We start from the raw sequence: 17,232 nt of genomic DNA, 5'->3' as shown, positions 1-17,232 counted from the left end.
GATTTCTTCTTCAAGATGGAAGGCACACAAAGTCCAGTCTTTGCCCTCTTACTCTGGCAGAAGCAGCACTGCAGGAAAGCTCCACAAAGCACAGTCACAGGCAGGGCAGCACTTGTTCCTCAGCGATCAGCTCTTCTCCAGGCAGAGGTTCCCCTTGATTCCAGAAGTGTTTCTAAAGTTTGTAAGTTTGGGTGCCCTTCTTATACCCATTTTAGTCTTTGAAGTCACCTTTCTTCAAAGGGGACTCACACCTTCTTGTGAAATCCTGCCTTGCCCAGGCAAGGCCTCAGACACACACCAGGGGGCTGGAGACAGCATTGTCAGAGGCAGGCACAGTCCTTTCAGATGAGAGTGACCACTCCACCCCTCCCTCCTAGCAGAGATGGCTAATCAGGAAATGCAGATCACACCCCAGCTCCCTTTGTGTCACTGTCTGGTGTGAGGTGAAAAACAACCCAACTGTCAAACTGACCCAGACAGGGAATCCACAAACAAGGCAGAGTCACAGAATGGTTTAAGCAAGAAAATGCTCACTTTCTAAAAGTGGCATTTCCAACCTCACAATCTTAAAATCAACTTTACTAAAAGATGTATTTTTAAATTGTGAGTTCAGGGATCCCAAACTCCACATGTCCATCTACTCTCTAGGGGAATCTACACTTTAATCATATTTAAAGGTAGCCCCCATATTATCCTATGAGAGAGAGACAGACCTTGCAACAGTGAAAACGAAATTGGCAGTATTTCACTGTCAGGACATATAAACCACATTACTATATGTCCTACCTTATCCATACACTGCACCCTGCCCTTGGGGCTACCTAGGGCATACCTTAGGGGTGCCTTACATGTAAGGAAAGGGAAGGTTTAGGCCTGGCAAGTGGGTACACTTGTCAAGTCGAATTTACAGTGTAAAAATACACATACAGACACTGCAGTGGCAGGTCTGAGACATGATTACAGAGCTACTTATGTGGGTGGCACAACCAGTGCTGCAGGCCCACTAGTAGCATTTGATTTACAGGCCCTGGCACCTCTAGTGCACCTTACTAGGGACTTACTAGTAAATCAAATATGCCAATCATGGATAAACCACTTACATACAATTTAAACAGGAGAGCATATGCACTTTAGCACTGGTTAGCAGTGGTAAAGTGCTCAGAGTTGAAAAGCCAACAGCAACATGTCAGAAAAATATAGGAGGCAGGAGGCAAAAAAGTCTGGGGATGACCCTGCATAAGCAAAAGTCCAACACGACCCCCTACCAGCCTAAAGCCAGGGGAGAACAATCAATACCTTGATGTACTTCCCTGATTGGGGCGATAGAACAGGGACCCAGGCCCACAACAGCAGGGGCATGTTCCCGTTCTACGCCTTCCTGACTCCAGTTGGATCCCTCTGTCCATACTCTCAGGGCCCACTAAGCTAACCCATGGGGAACCCTTCTCCACATCTACAGACACCATCTGTGCAACACCTAACTTTACTTTGCTCACAGATGTATTGCAATGGGCAGATAGTACCACCAGGGCCAACACAGTGGTGTTGCCCACTCCACCCCCGGGGTGTGACTCTCGTCCTCCCCCCCCCAGGGGCAACTCTGTCCACCAGGACAGCAAGCCACAGTGGCCCCAGACAACTGTCAGGGATGAGAGCCCGACCTCAGGCCTCTCTAACCACTGTGACTGTGGAGAGTGGGGGGCGGTAGCCCCAGGTGCCTGGCACCCTTTGACCACTCTCTCTTCCACCAGGTCAGGGATGACAACCTGACCCTGGTCCTCCCCTCTGGGGCTCTGTACCCTCCCTGCAGAAGCGGCACCCCCAGAGTCCAAAACTGTCAGGGTGCTTGTAGAAGCAGTCCTGCACAATTCTTCCATCAGTGCAGGGATGTTAACCTGCAACTGATCCTCCAACCTGGGGTCTGTACCTTCAGGTTGGACCAGGGCCAGGGGTGAGGCTTCCCTCCCCCTGCCCTCTCTTCTGGGGTCCTGAACCACCCAACTAGGAGCGGCCCCCCCAGAAGACAACATGGTAGGGGTACTGTTAGCAGTAGCCCCTTCCTCCAGGTCAGGGGGGACACCCTTAACCTGGCCTCCCAATCCAGGGTCTGTACCCACAGACTGGATCACTGCCTGGCAACCCAGGACTTCCTGGGGGGCATACCTACCCCCTACCAGGTCAGAGTTTACCCTCTGAACCTGGTCATCCAACCCAGGGTCACCACCCTGCGGTTGAACCACTGCCTGGCACACCAGGACTTCCTTGGGAGCACATTTACCCCCCATCAGGTCAGAGTTTACCCCCTGAACCTGATCATTCGACCCAGAGTCACCACCCTGCGGTTGAACCATTGCCTGGCACACCAGGACTTCCAGGGGAGCACACCTACCCCCTACCAGATCAGAGCTTACCCCCTGAATCTGGCAATCCAACCCAGAGTCACTACCCTGCGGTTGAACCACTGCCTGGCACACCAGGACTTCCTTGGGAGCACATTTACCCCCCATCAGGTCAGAGTTTACCCCCTGAACCTGATCATCCAACCCAGAGTCACCATCCTGCGGTTGAATCATTGCCTGGCGCACCAGGACTTCCTGGGGGGCACACCTACCCCCCACAAGGGAAACACTTTCCCCAAGGGCCATACAAGAGTCTGGCTGGCGCAGGTCTCCTGACCTCTGCCCATCTGACAGAGTCTGGATTCCCCCCAGCCCAGAAATGGTCTCACCAAGGTCATTCCTGGGGGGCTCTGCACTCAGAGCTGACCCCTGACCCTCCAGGTTCTCCACTGGGGTCCGCAACCCCCTCTCAACCCTCTGTCTGGACTTCTGCAACCCCTCACTAGGAGTGGTACTGCCAGACACCAGAACTGGTGGGACGCTGGCTACAGCCGCCCCCCCAAGTTCTCCTGACACTGTGGGGTCTCCCTCAACAGATGGCCCTATGGTACAGGCTAGGCTCCCCTCCTGGGGTTCCCGCAGGGAACCCTCCAGGACCTGGGACCGGATCTCGGGCACCTTGGGCCTCAACCCATCCCCATTCCCTCTCCTCTGAGACTGGACATGGGGTCCCTCACCCATCCCACTACACTGGGACCTACCTGGGACACTACAATCCTTCCCTACCTCACCTGGTTGGGAACTACCTAGACCACTCCTCTCAGGAGCACCCCCGAATGCCTCTTCAGACTCTCTGGTACTCACCCAGAAGTCTGCCTCCATTGTAAGCTCCCTGGGGTCAGAGAACTCACACTCCACCTGGTGTTGGCATAGCTCTGGAAAATAAGGACTAGACATATGCTCTCCAGCAATTACATCACTCAGCCCCTCACATGAATTAACCAAAGTACCCTTCACCCAACCATCCAGTGACTCTGCTTTGAAAAAGCACCCCACATCACCCTCCTGAGACTGGTGAGACAGTACCTGACTGTCCCTGACACTCAACCCACACTCTTCTGGGATGTCTTCACACTCCATAACCAGGACTTCTACCTGGGGGGAACCCCTCTCCCTGTCACTCTCAACTAGAGTCAGTAGAGTGTCCCTCCCACCAGTAGGAATATGACTCCCCATGCCAGTTCCCCAATCCACCTCAGGGACCCTGTGCATCACTGGAGCTACCTCATACCCCTGAACCTCCTGGCGTGTGTTAACTCCCTCCTTCAAGTAGGGCACCACCTCTCTGGGCATGTGTACTTCTGCAGCATCACTGGATATACAATTGTTGCTGCCACCATTCCAGCTGGACTCAGCCCTCATGACTTCCAGCTCTTTCAATTTAAGCTCGTAAGCATAAATCATTTTTTTAATCTCTAAGTCCCTCCTCCTTTCTGCCAGGGCTAAGGCTCTCTTCTCCTCGGCCCTCTTAAACTCTTCCAGACTCCGGATTCGAGCTAGGAGCCTATCATCTCTTTCTGTTCCCTCCTCAGGGCCACTGCCCTCCTCTTTGGAGTAATCCTCCTCCTCAGAGTAGTTATCCTCCTCAGACTCATTTGGTGGTGTTGCCTGACAACGTTTCAATTCATCCTGAAACAGGGCTGACTCAAGATCCTCCCTTCTGGATTCCTTGTTCACAGCCAGTCCCCTTTCCATGCAGAATGCTTTAAGCTGCCACTTTTTATACATAGATAGGTGCCAGAAATTTACTTCCATTTCTGCAAAGGCTTCACAACCAAAAAACAAAGTCCAAAAATATTATCAATACTTCCAGGAGGACATCAGAGAACAAAAAGCAGAATCACAAGACAAGTAGTATGTGGTCACGTAGTGGTCTGAGATCAAAACAGTAGTGTACACTTAATTACTGTATGTCAAGTACAAATACAAGTCCAAATCCCGACCGCTGGTCACCAATGTTAGAAATGGGGTCTTTGGTTGACAGTCAGGTTACCCCCTGTTCAAGCAAGGACCCTCACTCTAGTTAGGATAAAAGAGAATCACCCTCAGCTAACCCCTGCTTACCCCCTTGGTAGCTTGGCAGAGCAGTAGGCTTAACCTCAGAGTGCTGGGCGTAAAGTATTTGTACCAACACACACAGTAACTTAATGAAAACACTACAAAATGACACAACACCAGTTTAGAAAAATAGGAAATATTTATCTAGACCAAACAAGACCAAAACGACAAAAATCCAACATACACAAGTCAAGTTATGATTTTTAAAAGGTTTAAAATAAAAAGAGTCTTTAGGTAGTTGTAACAACACACTAGCGCTGCTAGCGTGTAAATGTACCTGGTTTGCGTCAAAAATAACCCCGCACGGGCGGTGCGCGTCGAAAATAACCCTGCACGGTTATATGCGTCGAAAACAACTCGGCACGGCGACGCGCGTCGAAACAGCCAGCCACGCGACGGTCCGAAAGTCCCGCGGCGCAGGTTGCGATCTCTCAGCCTTCGTCAGCGATGCTGCGCGTCGTTTCTCCTGCTCCGGGCGTCGATTCTCCGGTCGCGTTTCCTGCGGCGTCGTTTCTCAGCTGCGGAGCCGGCGTCGCGTCGTTTTCTCAGCCGCGATCGGATTCGCGTCGATCTTTTCTCCGCACGGCGCTCGGTGCGTGTATTTTTGTCCTTGGGCTGCCAGCCTCTCCTTTCAGGGTCCCAGGAACTGGAAGGGCACCACAGAGCAGAGTAGGGGTCTCTCCAGAGACTCCAGGTGCTGGCAGGAAGAAGTCTTTGCTATCCCTGAGACTTCAACAACAGGAGGCAAGCTCTACATCAAGCCCTTGGAGATTTCTTCTTCAAGATGGAAGGCACACAAAGTCCAGTCTTTGCCCTCTTACTCTGGCAGAAGCAGCACTGCAGGAAAGCTCCACAAAGCACAGTCACAGGCAGGGCAGCACTTGTTCCTCAGCGATCATCTCTTCTCCAGGCACAGGTTCCCCTTGATTCCAGAAGTGTTTCTAAAGTTTGTAAGTTTGGGTGCCCTTCTTATACCCATTTTAGTCTTTGAAGTCACCTTTCTTCAAAGGGGACTCACACCTTCTTGTGAAATCCTGCCTTGCCCAGGCAAGGCCTCAGACACACACCAGGGGGCTGGAGACAGCATTGTCAGAGGCAGGCACAGTCCTTTCAGATGAGAGTGACCACTCCACCCCTCCCTCCTAGCAGAGATGGCTAATCAGGAAATGCAGATCACACCCCAGCTCCCTTTGAGTCACTGTCTGGTGTGAGGTGAAAAACAACCCAACTGTCAAACTGACCCAGACAGGGAATCCACAAACAAGGCAGAGTCACAGAATGGTTTAAGCAAGAAAATGCTCACTTTCTAAAAGTGGCATTTCCAACCTCACAATCTTAAAATCAACTTTACTAAAAGATGTATTTTTAAATTGTGAGTTCAGGGATCCCAAACTCCACATGTCCATCTACTCTCTAGGGGAATCTACACTTTAATCATATTTAAAGGTAGCCCCCATATTATCCTATGAGAGAGAGACAGACCTTGCAACAGTGAAAACGAAATTGGCAGTATTTCACTGTCAGGACATATAAACCACATTACTATATGTCCTACCTTATCCATACACTGCACCCTGCCCTTGGGGCTACCTAGGGCATACCTTAGGGGTGCCTTACATGTAAGGAAAGGGAAGGTTTAGGCCTGGCAAGTGGGTACACTTGTCAAGTCGAATTTACAGTGTAAAAATACACATACAGACACTGCAGTGGCAGGTCTGAGACATGATTACAGAGCTACTTATGTGGGTGGCACAACCAGTGCTGCAGGCCCACTAGTAGCATTTGATTTACAGGCCCTGGCACCTCTAGTGCACCTTACTAGGGACTTACTAGTAAATCAAATATGCCAATCATGGATAAACCACTTACATACAATTTAAACAGGAGAGCATATGCACTTTAGCACTGGTTAGCAGTGGTAAAGTGCTCAGAGTTGAAAAGCCAACAGCAACATGTCAGAAAAATATAGGAGGCAGGAGGCAAAAAAGTCTGGGGATGACCCTGCATAAGCAAAAGTCCAACACATGTGAAGTGAAGTTAGGAGAATTTAGCGTCCGCATTGTGTTGTTCTTCCAGGTGAGGGTATATTAGATATTTGAATAGTTGTAAGGACTTTAAAGAGAGGGGAGTTATCCATGGATTGCTTGTTGTGAATGTATTGTGTAAGTGATTCCATAGACTGAAACTGCGGTAGGGACCACATGATAGGGAGTGGATCTTGTATTTGGAGGACAGGGGAGAGCAGTATCAATGTGGCCCCAGTGGCCTAATGGATAATGCACTGGCCTCCTAAGCCAGGGATTGCGGGTTCAAGTCCAATCTGGGGTGAAACTCTGTACATTCAGCTCTTGACTTTTACATTTTCAAAGCACAAACCACACAATTCAGCCCTTCCTTTACATAGACTTTGCAGCTATGGAACATCAATCTACCTTCAAAACACAAGTGCTGGAACTCAAAAACATTTACCTACATATTCTACTCTTGGGCCCAGTCTGGAGAATGGGATTTCAACCCACCTTTCTGGCTAGACATTTTTTATGTCCTCCTTTGGATAGCACTCGCAGGCAGTCTCCCATTTAGCATTAAAACATGTACTTATTTCACCACTTGAATTCAGAAACTGTTGAATAATTAAAAATACCATGTGAAACTGCTATGTTGATAAAGAAGTATTTCTCGAAAAAAATGCAGCAAATGGGAAGACAGTGCACCCTATTTTATGCTACTATCGCTGGGCCCCTAGTCTTAGAAACCAAACTGAGTTAGGGAGGGCTGGGTGGTGTTTCAATGATGGCAGTTAAATAGATTTTTCAAAACACCTGCGGTGTTGTTAGACTGAGAAGTTGATGGGACACCTTTGAAAGGCAGCTTTACTTGTCTGCTTTTAGTTGATGTAGATTTTATGTCCTGTTTAACAACCTTTGGTTTCAACAAGGACATTAGAGAGATATTGGGACACTGCCTGGGATGCTTGTCCTCTCTCTATTTAGAAAATTTGCCATGCCAACTAAGGGCCAAGGCAGACGTTTAGTTTTAGCCTTGCCCAACTCTAATTTTCCAAACCTAGAGCATACATTTGGCGCAGATTGTAATACTTTGTTAGTACTACCTGTTGTTCCCTTAAGAGTGCATATATTGAGAACAAACAAGATGGCCAAATTATATCGTAGGAGTCTGCCACACCAGGTCCTTCACTCGTAAGAACAGTGGGACTGAAGCATGATGGATTAACTAGTTCCCTTAAATGCAGCCATTTCAAACTTTAATCACCACAGCTGGGGACTCTTTAAAGGTGATATGAACTTCTTTTATACCTGAGTGGGAGCGACAAACATGTAGAATATGTGTCGTATTTTTAGAAAGTGTTTGTAGCTATTGGTTAACAGCACTCCTGTGCAACCCCGTTGGCCTAATTCTAAGGCAGTCAAATACTCACAAAGGGATTGTGGGTTTAAGTTTTTTTTGGGGTGGAAGAAGATGTATTTTGGAGATGTTTATCTAGTTTCCTAAGGGTCTTCCTTCTTAACAACATTAGCACGGAAGCGTGCTGATAAAATAACCAATTCCAACAAACTTTACTCCGCCACCTGTTCAAGTACCACAGCAGAGCATTTTCTCCACTGCTAGGATAGGAATGGAGAAATGTGCTTGTTTTATGTCTGAACAGAAAAGATATATGTTTGAATGGATGTGTGGGATAAAACACACCCTGTCGTATGTTGTAAAGGTATTGCAAGTTGTGGAGTAGCTTAGTGATCACATAGAGGAAAGTGGGTGAAGACAGAATTCCTCTGGGGGTGAATGAACTCGGAGGTGACTTGCGTTATCCTTTTTATGTATGACAAAGGTACTTTATTTCTTACTGCACATTTCAATGCCATCACTCAAAAAAAAAAAAAAATCCTAGTCTTTTGTTGTTTCATATGGAAGATTATGTTTTCAGGCATGGATAATGAAAGCAGAAGCTGTAGTGCTGAATTAGACGTTCTCACAAACCATGTAATAATTTGTTCAAAAAAAGGCATGACATTTCTGAGTCATATTAAAAATGATGTGTAAATATGCAGATAGAGTCTATCTTTCCAGTAATGATCTACAGTGTGCAAAAAGTAAACCTTTTGCCATTAGTATCTCCTTTCTGCTAAGCACCGATCATTAAAAATCTCTCTATAAATATGTATATCAGAAGATGGAAATGCTAGTTCGGGTTGATGTTGTTAGAACTGCAAGTGCAGTTGTATTCCTTGAGCTGCCTTGATGTTTCCTGCTGGCTCGAGCAGTGGGCATTTTGTTGTGACATGTGAAGTGAAGTTAGGAGAGTTTAGCGTCCGCATTGTGTTGTTCTTCCAGGTGAGGGTATATTAGATATTTGAATAGTTGTAAGGACTTTAAAGAGAGGGGAGTTATCCATGGATTGCGAGTTGTGAATGTATTGTATAAGTGATTCCATAGACTTAAACTGCGGTAGAGACCACATGATAGGGAGTGGATCTTGTATTTGGAGGACAGGGGAGAGCAGCATCAACATGGTCCCAGTGGCCTAATGGATAAGGCACTGGCCTCCTAAGCCAGGGATTGTGGGTTCAAGTCCCATCTGTGGTGAAACTATGTACATTCAGCTCTTGACTTTTACATTTTCAAAGCACAAACCACACAATTCAGCCCTTGCTTTACATAGACTTTGCAGCTATGGAACATCAATCTACCTTCAAAACACAAGTGCTGGAACTCAAAAACATTTGCCTACATATCCTACACTTGGGCCCAGTCTGGAGAATGGGATTTCAACCCACCTTTCTGGCTAGACATTTTTTATGTCCTCCTTTGGATAACACTCGCAGGCAGTCTCCCATTTAGCATTAAAACATGTACTTATTTCACCACTTGAATGTATAAACTGTTGAATAATTAAAAATACCATGTGAAACTGCTATGTTGATAAAGAAGTATTTCTCGAAAAAAATGCAGCAAATGGGAAGACAGTGCACCCTATTTTATGCTACTATCGCTGGGCCCCTAGTCTTAGAAACCAAACTGAGTTAGGGAGGGCTGGGTGGTGTTTCAATGATGGCAGTTAAATAGATTTTTCAAAACACCCGGGGTGTTGTTAGACTGAGAAGTTGATGGGACACCTTTGAAAGGCAGCTTTACTTGTCTGCTTTTAGTTGATGTAGATTGTATGTCCTGTTTAACAACCTTTGGTTTCAACAAGGACATTAGAGAGATATTGGGACACTGCCTGAGATGCTTGTCCTCTCTCTATTTTGAAAATTTGCCATGCCAACTAAGGGCCAAGGCAGACGTTTAGTTTTAGCCTTGCCCAACTCTAATTTTCCAAACCTAGAGCATACATTTGGCGCAGATTGTAATACTTTGTTAGTACTACCTGTTGTTCCCTTAAGAGTGCATATATTGAGAACAAACAAGATGGCCAAATTATATCGTAGGAGTCTGCCACACCAGGTCCTTCACTCGTAAGAACAGTGGGACTGAAGCATGATGGATTAACTAGTTCCCTTAAATGCAGCCATTTCAAACTTTAATCACCACAGCTGGGGACTCTTTAAAGGTGATATGAACTTCTTTTATACCTGAGTGGGAGCGACAAACATGTAGAATATGTGTCGTATTTTTAGAAAGTGTTTGTAGCTTTTGGTTAACAGCACTCCTGTGCAACCCCGTTGGCCTAATTCTAAGGCAGTCAAATACTCACAAAGGGATTGTGGGTTTAAGTTTTTTTTGGGGTGGAAGAAGATGTATTTTGGAGATGTTTATCTAGTTTCCTAAGGGTCTTCCTTCTTAACAACATTAGCACGGAAGCGTGCTGATAAAATAACCAATTCCAACAAACTTTACTCCGCCACCTGTTCAAGTACCACAGCAGAGCATTTTCTCCACTGCTAGGATAGGAATGGAGAAATGTGCTTGTTTTATGTCTGAACAGAAAAGATATATGTTTGAATGGATGTGTGGGATAAAACACACCCTGTCGTATGTTGTAAAGGTATTGCAAGTTGTGGAGTAGCTTAGTGATCACATAGAGGAAAGTGGGTGAAGACAGAATTCCTCTGTGGGGTGAATGAACTCGGAGGTGACTTGCGTTATCCTTTTTATGTATGACAAAGGTACTTTATTTCTTACTGCACATTTCAATGCCATCACTCAAAAAAAGAAAAGAAAATCCTAGTCTTTTGTTGTTTCATATGGAAGATTATGTTTTCAGGCATGGATAATGAAAGCAGAAGCTGTAGTGCTGAATTAGACGTTCTCACAAACCATGTAATAATTTGTTCAAAAAAAGGCATGACATTTCTGAGTCATATTAAAAATGATGTGTAAATATGCAGATAGAGTCTATCTTTCCAGTAAAGATCTACAGTGTGCAAAAAGTAAACCTTTTGCCATTAGTATCTCCTTTCTGCTAAGCACCGATCATTAAAAATCTCTCTATAAATATGTATATCAGAAGAAGGAAATGCTAGTTCGGGTTGATGTTGTTAGAACTGCAAGTGCAGTTGTATTCCTTGAGCTGCCTTGATGTTTCCTGCTGGCTCGAGCAGTGGGCATTTTGTTGTGACATGTGAAGTGAAGTTAGGAGAGTTTAGCGTCCGCATTGTGTTGTTCTTCCAGGTGAGGGTATATTAGATATTTGAATAGTTGTAAGGACTTTAAAGAGAGGGGAGTTATCCATGGATTGCGAGTTTTGAATGTATTGTATAAGTGATTCCCTAGACTTAAACTGCGGTAGAGACCACATGATAGGGAGTGGATCTTGTATTTGGAGGACAGGGATGAGCAGCATCAACATGGTCCCAGTGGCCTAATGGATAGGGCACTGGCCTCCTAAGCCAGGGATTGTGGGTTCAAGTCCCATCTGTGGTGAAACTCTGTACATTCAGCTCTTGACTTTTACATTTTCAAAGCACAAACCACACAATTCAGCCCTTGCTTTACATAGACTTTGCAGCTATGGAACATCAATCTACCTTCAAAACACAAGTGCTGGAACTCAAAAACATTTGCCTACATATCCTACACTTGGGCCCAGTCTGGAGAATGGGATTTCAACCCACCTTTCTGGCTAGACATTTTTTATGTCCTCCTTTGGATAACACTCGCAGGCAGTCTCCCATTTAGCATTAAAACATGTACTTATTTCACCACTTGAATGTATAAACTGTTGAATAATTAAAAATACCATGTGAAACTGCTATGTTGATAAAGAAGTATTTCTTGAAAAAAGTGCAGCAGATGGGAAGACAGTGCACCCTATTTTATGCTACTATCGCTGGGCCCCTAGTCTTAGAAACCAAACTGAGTTTAGGGAGGGCAGGGTGGTGTTTCAATGATGGCAGTTAAATAGATTTTTCAAAACACCCGGAGTGTTGTTAGACTGAGAAGTTGATGGGACACCTGTGAAAGGCAGCTTTACTTGTCTGCTTTTAGTTGATGTAGATTGTATGTCCTGTTTAACAACCTTTGGTTTCAACAAGGACATTAGAGAGATATTGGGACACTGCCTGGGATGCTTGTCCTCTCTCTATTTTGAAAATTTGCCTTCCAACTAAGGGCCAAGGCAGACGTTTAGTTTTAGCCTTGCCCAACTCTAATTTTCCAAACCTAGAGCATACATTTGGCGCAGATTGTAATACTTTGTTAGTACTACCTGTTGTTCCCTTAAGAGTGCATATATTGTGAACAAACAAGATGGCCAAATTATATCGTAGGAGTCTACCACACCAGGTCCTTCACTCGTAAGAACAGTGGGACTGAAGCATGATGGATTAACTAGTTCCCTTAAATGCAGCCATTTCAAACTTTAATCACCACAGCTGGGGACTCTTTAAAGGTGATATGAACTTCTTTTATACCTGAGTGGGAGCGACAAACATGTAGAATATGTGTCGTATTTTTAGAAAGTGTTTGTAGCTGTTGGTTAACAGCACTCCTGTGCAACCCTGTTGGCCTAATTCTAAGGCAGTCAAATACTCACAAAGGGATTGTGGGTTTGAGTTCTTTCTGGGGTGGAAGAAGATGTATTTTGGAGATGTTTATCTAGTTTCCTAAGGGTCTTCCTTCTTAACAACATTAGCACTGAAGCGTGCTGATAAAATAACCAATTCCAACAAACTTTACTCCGCCACCTGTTCAAGTACCACAGCAGAGCATTTTCTCCACTGCTAGGATAGGAATGGAAAAATGTGCTTGTTTTATGTCTGAGCAGAAAAGATATATGTTTGAATGGATGTGTGGGATAAAACACACCCTGTCGTATGTTGTAAAGGTATTGCAAGTTGTGGAGTAGCTTAGTGACCACATAGAGGAAAGTGGGTGAAGACAGAATTCCTCTGTGGGGTGAATGAACTCGGAGGTGACTTGCGTTATCCTTTTTATGTATGACAAAGGTACTTTATTTCTTACTGCACATTTCAATGCCATCACTCAAAAGAAACAAAAAAATCCTAGTCTTTTGTTGTTTCATATGGAAGATTATGTTTTCAGGCATGGAGAATGAAAGCAGAAGCTGTAGTGCTGAATTAGACGTTCTCACAAACCATGTAATAATTTGTTCAAAAAAAGGCATGACATTTCTGAGTCATATTAAAAATGATGTGTAAATATGCAGATAGAGTCTATCTTTCCAGTAATGATCTACAGTGTGCAAAAAGTAAACCTTTTGCCATTAGTATCTCCTTTCTGCTAAGCACCGATCATTAAAAATCTCTCTATAAATATGTATATCAGAAGATGGAAATGCTAGTTCGGGTTGATGTTGTTAGAACTGCAAGTGCAGTTGTATTCCTTGAGCTGCCTTGATGTTTCCTGCTGGCTCGAGCAGTGGGCATTTTGTTGTGACATGTGAAGTGAAGTTAGGAGAGTTTAGCGTCCGCATTGTGTTGTTCTTCCAGGTGAGGGTATATTAGATATTTGAATAGTTGTAAGGACTTTAAAGAGAGGGGAGTTATCCATGGATTGCGAGTTGTGAATGTATTGTATAAGTGATTCCATAGACTTAAACTGCGGTAGAGACCACATGATAGGGAGTGGATCTTGTATTTGGAGGACAGGGGAGAGCACCATCAACATGGTCCCAGTGGCCTAATGGATAAGGCACTGGCCTCCTAAGCCAGGGATTGTGGGTTCAAGTCCCATCTGAGGTGAAACTCTGTACATTCAGCTCTTGACTTTTACATTTTCAAAGCACAAACCACACAATTCAGCCCTTCCTTTACATAGACTTTGCAGCTATGGAACATCAATCTACCTTCAAAACACAAGTGCTGGAACTCAAAAACATTTGCCTACATATTCTACTCTTGGGCCCAGTCTGGAGAATGGGATTTCAACCCACCTTTCTGGCTAGACATTTTTTATGTCCTCCTTTGGATAGCACTCGCAGGCAGTCTCCCATTTAGCATTAAAACATGTACTTATTTCACCACCTGAATGTATAAACTGTTGAATAAATAAAAATACCATGTGAAACTGCTATGTTGATAAAGAAGTATTTCTCGAAAAAAGTGCAGCAGATGGGAAGACAGTGCACCCTATTTTATGCTACTATCGCTGGGCCCCTAGTCTTAGAAACCAAACTGAGTTGAGGGAGGGCAGGGTGGTGTTTCAATGATGGCAGTTAAATAGATTTTTCAAAACACCCGAGGTGTTGTTAGACTGAGAAGTTGATGGGACACCTGTGAAAGGCAGCTTTACTTGTCTGCTTTTAGTTGATGTAGATTGTATGTCCTGTTTAACAACCTTTGGTTTCAACAAGGACATTAGAGAGATATTGGGACACTGCCTGGGATGCTTGTCCTCTCTCTATTTTGAAAATTTGCCATGCCAACTAAGGGCCAAGGCAGACATTTAGTTTTAGCCTTGCCCAACTCTAATTTTCCAAACCTAGAGCATACATTTGGCGCAGATTATAATACTTTGTTAGTACTACCTGTTGTTCCCTTAAGAGTGCATATATTGTGAACAAACAAGATGGCCAAATTATATCGTAGGAGTCTGCCACACCAGGTCCTTCACTCGTAAGAACAGTGGGACTGAAGCATGATGGATTAACTAGTTCCCTTAAATGCAGCCATTTCAAACTTTAATCACCACAGCTGGGGACTCTTTAAAGGTGATATGAACTTCTTTTATACCTGAGTGGGAGCGACAAACATGTAGAATAAGTGTCGTATTTTTAGAAAGTGTTTGTAGCTATTGGTTAACAGCACTCATGTGCAACCCCGTTGGCCTAATGGGTAAGGCAGTCAAATACTCACAAAGGGATTGTGGCTTTGAGTTCTTTCTGGGGTGGAAGAAGATGTATTTTGGAGATTTTATCTAGTTTCCTAAGGGTCTTCCTTCTTAACAACATTAGTACTGAAGCGTGCTGATAAAATAACCAATTCCAACAAACTTTACTCCGCCACCTGTTCAAGTACCACAGCAGAGCATTTTCTCCACTGCTAGGATAGGAATGGAAAAATGTGCTTGTTTTATGTCTGAGCAGAAAAGATATATGCTTGAATGGATGTGTGGGATAAAACACACCCTGTCGTATGTTGTAAAGGTATTGCAAGTTGTGGAGTAGCTTAGTGACCACATAGAGGAAAGTGGGTGAAGACAGAATTCCTCTGTGGGGTGAATGAACTCGGAGGTGACTTGCGTTATCCTTTTTATGTATGACAAAGGTACTTTATTTCTTACTGCACATTTCAATGCCATCACTCAAAAGAAACAAAAAAATCCTAGTCTTTTGTTGTTTCATATGGAAGATTATGTTTTCAGGCATGGAGAATGAAAGCAGAAGCTGTAGTGCTGAATTAGACGTTCTCACAAACCATGTAATAATTTGTTCAAAAAAAGGCATGAAATTTCTGAGTCATATTAAAAATGATGTGTAAATATGCAGATAGAGTCTATCTTTCCAGTAATGATCTACAGTGTGCAAAAAGTAAACCTTTTGTCATAAGAATCTCCTTTCTGCTAAGCAGCGATCATTAAAAATCTCTCTATAAATACGTATATCAAAAGAAGGAAATGCTAGTTCTGGTTGATGTTGTTGGAACTGCAAGTGCAGTGGTATTCCTTAGGCTGCCTTGATGTTTCCTGCTTGCTCGAGCAGTGGGCATTTTGTTGTGACATGTGAAGTGAAGTTAGGAGAGTTTAGCGTCCGCATTGTGTTGTTCTTCCAGGTGAGGGTATATTAGATATTTGAATAGTTGTAAGGACTTTAAAGAGAGGGGAGCTATCCATGGATTGCTTGTTGTGAATGTATTGTATAAGTGATTCCATAGACTTAAACTGCGGTAGAGACCTTATGATAGGGAGTGGATCTTGTATTTGGAGGACAGAGGAGAGCAGCATCAACAAGGCCCCAGTGGCCTAATGGATAAGGCACTGACCTCCTAAGCCAGGGATTGTGGGGTCACGTCCCATCTGCGGTGAAACTCTGTATATTCAGCTCTTGACTTTTACATTTTCAAAGCACAAACCACACAATTCAGCCCTTGCTTTACATAGACTTTGCAGCTATGGAACATCAATCTACCTTCAAAACACAAGTGCTGGAACTCAAAAACATTTGCCTACATATCCTACTCTTGGGCCCAGTCTGGAGAATGGGATTTCAACCCACCTTTCTGGCTATACATTTTTTATGTCCTCCTTTGGATAGCACTCGCAGGCAGTCTCTCATTTAGCATTAAAACATGTACTTATTTCACCACTTGAATGTATAAAATGTTGAATAAATAAAAATACCATGTGAAACTGCTATGTTGATAAAGAAGTATTTCTCGAAAAAAGTGCAGCAGATGGGAAGACAGTGCACCCTATTTTATGCTACTATCGCTGGGCCCCTAGCCCTGGAAACCAAACTGAGTTTAGGGAGGGCAGGGTGGTGTTTGAATGATGGCAGTTAAATAGATTTTTCAAAACACCCTGGGTGTTGTTAGACTGAGAAGTTGATGGGACACCTGTGAAAGGCAGCTTTACTTGTTTGCTTTTAGTTGATGTAGATTGTATGTCCTGTTTAACAACCTTTGGTTTCAACAAGGACATTAGAGAGATATTGGGACACTGCCTGGGAAGCTTGTCCTCTCTCTATTTTGAAAATTTCCCATGCCAACTAAGGGCCAAGGCAGACGTTTAGTTTTAGCCTTGCCCAACTCTAATTTTCCAAACCTAGAGCATACATTTGGCGCAGATTGTAATACTTTGTTAGTACTACCTGTTGTTCCCTTAAGAGTGCATATATTGTGAACAAACAAGATGGCCAAATTATATCGTAGGAGTCTGCCACACCAGGTTCTTCACTCGTAAGAACAGTGGGACTGAAGCATGATGGATTAACTAGTTCCCTTAAATGCAGCCATTTCAAACTTTAATCACCTCAGCTGGGGACTCTTTAAAGGTGATATGAACTTCTTTTATACCTGAGTGGGAGCGACAAACATGTAGAATATGTGTCGTATTTTTAGAAAGTGTTTGTAGCTATTGGTTAACAGCACTCCTGTGCAACCCCGTTGGCCTAATTCTAAGGCAGTCAAATACTCACAAAGGGATTGTGGGTTTAAGTTTTTTTTGGGGTGGAAGAAGATGTATTTTGGAGATGTTTATCTAGTTTCCTAAGGGTCTTCCTTCTTAACAACATTAGCACGGAAGCGTGCTGATAAAATAACCAATTCCAACAAACTTTACTCCGCCACCTGTTCAAGTACCACAGCAGAGCATTTTCTCCACTGCTAGGATAGGAATGGAGAAATGTGCTTGTTTT

General features: G+C 44.2%; 2 non-coding genes across 2 annotated transcripts; both read left to right on the top strand.

The window, feature by feature from the left end:
- Positions 1-11,269: 11,269 nt before the first annotated feature.
- On the top strand, positions 11,270-11,342 carry TRNAR-CCU (transfer RNA arginine (anticodon CCU)). The gene has a single exon. It is a non-coding gene; the product is annotated as a tRNA-Arg (tRNA).
- A 2,206-nt stretch (positions 11,343-13,548) lies between these two features.
- TRNAR-CCU (transfer RNA arginine (anticodon CCU)) lies at positions 13,549-13,621 on the top strand. The gene has a single exon. It is a non-coding gene; the product is annotated as a tRNA-Arg (tRNA).
- Positions 13,622-17,232: the final 3,611 nt, after the last annotated feature.

This window comes from Pleurodeles waltl, chromosome 7 (genome assembly GCF_031143425.1).
Source record: "Pleurodeles waltl isolate 20211129_DDA chromosome 7, aPleWal1.hap1.20221129, whole genome shotgun sequence".
In the NCBI taxonomy this organism is placed as follows: Eukaryota; Metazoa; Chordata; class Amphibia; order Caudata; family Salamandridae; genus Pleurodeles; species Pleurodeles waltl.
The sequence above is the reverse complement of the archived record's forward strand: the minus strand, read 5'-3'. Positions and strand labels throughout refer to the sequence as shown.